Raw genomic sequence first — 3,322 nt, forward strand, 5'->3', positions numbered from 1 at the left:
TGGCTTTCCTCATCACTGGAGGAGCTTGGGACCTCACCATTGCTGAGGACGGCTATGTTACCTTTGCGGAAGCCCTGGTGCTTACCTCGAACATTGCTTCCTAGCTCCAGTTTAGATCCCTCAGCTTGTTGGCACAGATTCTTCATCTCACTGGTGTAGACTTTGTAGCTTCCACCACTGACCCTTGGGCCTTTCCAGTGCAGATCTATGAAGTGGGCCTGCATGAGACTTTGTCGTAGGTTCTAGGCTCCAGTTGGACTTGTGGGAGGCATTGTATTAGCTCTAGGTTTTCAGCTGGACTCATGCAGGAGCTTGCTGTGGGATCCAGGCCCTGTGGATTCTTTGGTCTACAGTGTGTGGACAGAGTTCCTACATTCCTTGTGTATAATTCTTTAGGTGATTCATTATAAAATACTACTATTAAATGTGTCCTGTATGGCATTATTTCTCTTACATAGTCTCAAACCATCACACCTGCTATATTTTATTATCTTTAATTGGTTTTAGCACATATTTTTTAATGCAAGTAGCCATCTGTTGACTTTGTTGTTTGATATAATCAAGGTACTCACATTATTAATGTTATTTTACATTGTGCTTTTGGGTTTTATTTAATACTTCTCCCATTTTTGGTCAAAAGGACTTTTTTCTATATTTTCTTCTGCTAGGTTCTGGTAGGTCTTCACTCCATCTTGACTTTACCCTGGTAAGTAATGTCAGACAAAGATTCCATTTTATTTTTATCCACAGAATGAGCGAGTTTTCCTAAAAGCAGGATGCTGTCTTAGATCTATCTATGGCACTTCTGTCGCCTAGGACAGCATGCTGCCAAGAAATACATGTTGGATTATTGAATTTAAAAACATACTTTCAAGTTTCTATCTCTGTTGAGATTTAAAGGAAATTATTTACCTTATATCCTGTCAATTTAAGTGTAATTAGCTTCAAGGAAGTATATAGGCTCTAGAATACCTTCAAAAGTGACACCCTTATTACTGAAGTTTGACAATTAAGACCTAGAGAGCTCAGATTGAAGGACTATTTCCTAGTCAGATGTTCCTGCTCATGGAAGAGGAGAGGAATCCTATAGGGATGAATGCAGTCATCTTGGGTGTAGGATTCCATTCAACTTTATCAGTTAAGATGGGTATACTTTGGTTTCTCTTCAGATTCTATAAACTTTTCATCTTTTACTAAAGATTGGAGACTGAAAGAAGTTTATTTTATAATTTTTTCCTGTATTTTAGGGAAGGGTCTACAGGATGTTCAGGGTCTCATTACTAGATCGACTCATAGTGATTCTCCTGTTTACAGCCTCCCAAGAGCTGGGATTACAGGTGTGTGCCACCATGCCCAGTCTCAATTGCCATCTCAGCACACCCTGGGGGTGGGACTGGCATGGCGGACCCGGGGATCGAACCCCTGACCCCTGCACCTGCTCACAGGCGCTTTAATCTGCTGAGCTATTTGTCTGGACCTGAAAAAACTTTAATAATTGTCTTTTATTAAATATTTCAATCCACAAAAATACACACATCCTATATTATCTGAGATCCTGGGCCTCTTTCCTTATCTGTCACAAACTCTCAATTCATCGGTCATCTTCCCAATCCTTTCCATTCCACTGAAAACTTCAGAACCTCAGTGCTCACTAGAAGCAGGTAACTTAGCTTTCTACCTCACAGAAGCTGTTGGGGTCACCCAACCAACTCCTCCATGTTTCACCTCAAAACTTCTGGGATTCTGTTATTTTGGAAACAGAAGTCCCTCCTCTTAACCTCCCATCTATCTGTTAACTAAATCCTGTTCTTTCCTTTTTATGTTTTATTTTATGTTACTTATTTTATTTTTTGCTTCAGGGTCTCACTATGCAGCTCAGACTCTAAGTGGTCCTCCTGTCTCAGCCTCCTGAGCACTGGGATTACAGACATGCACCACCTTCGAGTGGCAAGGTGTGTGGTACCAGGGATTGAACTCAGATCCTTGCACTTGCCAGGCAGGCGCTTAGACCACTAAGCTATCTCCCCAGCCCCAATTTTATGTTACTTCTTTTTACATGTTAAATCTCCCCCAGTTTTTGTTCCTTTTCTTTTTTATTTTACTCCTAAGGGCGAAAAACCTCACTCTGAAACTACCGCTCTTGAATAATATAAATTAGTTTGCTTAACATTGACTCTTCTTATGTCCTTTCCAGTCCGATAGACTTTAGGGGGCTAAAAACTGCATTTTCATTCAGGCATGGTGGTGCACACTTATAACCCCAGTAGCACTCTGGAGGTTGAGGCGAGATTACAATTCCAGGTCAGCATGGACAATGCTGTCTCAAATCAAAAAATTAAAAAGCTGCATCCATAGACATCTGAGAAGAAATTTAAAGATAATAGTGTGGGTCAGAAAAACCAAGCAGAGGGCCGGGGAGATGGCTCAGTAGAATAAGCGCTTACCTGGCAAGCGCAAGGGCCTGAGTTCGATCCTCGATTCTGCCAAAAAAAAAAAAAAAAAAAAGAAAGAAAGAAAGAAAGAAAGACAAAGAAAAACCAAGCAGGCATTGGTAAAAGGTGAAAGAGTTATATGACCTGAAGAGAAAGCAGGCATCTGGAAGTGGTGGCCAACGGGCCTGAGCCAGCCCCCTCTGCTGACAGAATTGGCTGGGACAGCTTTTTTTCCTCCACACTGTGTAACGTTGGGCAGTGACAGGACTAAGCAGCCACTGCCGCAGGTTCACCCCCCCCCCCCCCCCCGCACAGGGAGTTGCAATTTGTATGGGACCGTTAATTTTGTCAGCAAGAGGAAATTAGTTTACTTCTCAATTATTGAATAGCTCTTAAATTATCCTTTAAATTCTGCATTGTGAGCCAAGTGTGGAGGTGAGCCACACCACTCCGGGAGGCTGAGGCAGAAGGATCACAAGTTTGAGGCCAGCCTGGCTACTTACTAACTCAGTCAGACACTGTCTCAAACAAATAAAAGAGGGGATATATCTTAGTGCGAAGCCCCTGGGTGCAGTGTTTTGTATTGTCACCCAAGTCAGTTTCTCTATCTTTTCAGTAGTCACTGTTTAATTAAATTTCTTTTTAATGTTTATTATCGACTTACGGTCTTTTTTTTTTTTTCCTTCCAATGCTGGGGATCAAACACAAGGGCTTTGTAGGTGCTCTGTCTTGTAAATACCGCTGAGGCTACATCCCAGCTCTAGATCAAATTCTTATACTCAAAGTGTCTTTTTGCCCCGCCACTCCTTCCCTTGTTGGGGTTGAACCCTCGGCCTCAGCACTGAGCTACATCTCCAGTCCTTTTTTGTATTTTTGGTTGGTTGGTCACT

Source organism: Octodon degus, unplaced genomic scaffold, assembly GCF_000260255.1.
Source record: "Octodon degus isolate 3935 unplaced genomic scaffold, OctDeg1.0 scaffold00084, whole genome shotgun sequence".
In the NCBI taxonomy this organism is placed as follows: domain Eukaryota; kingdom Metazoa; phylum Chordata; class Mammalia; order Rodentia; family Octodontidae; genus Octodon; species Octodon degus.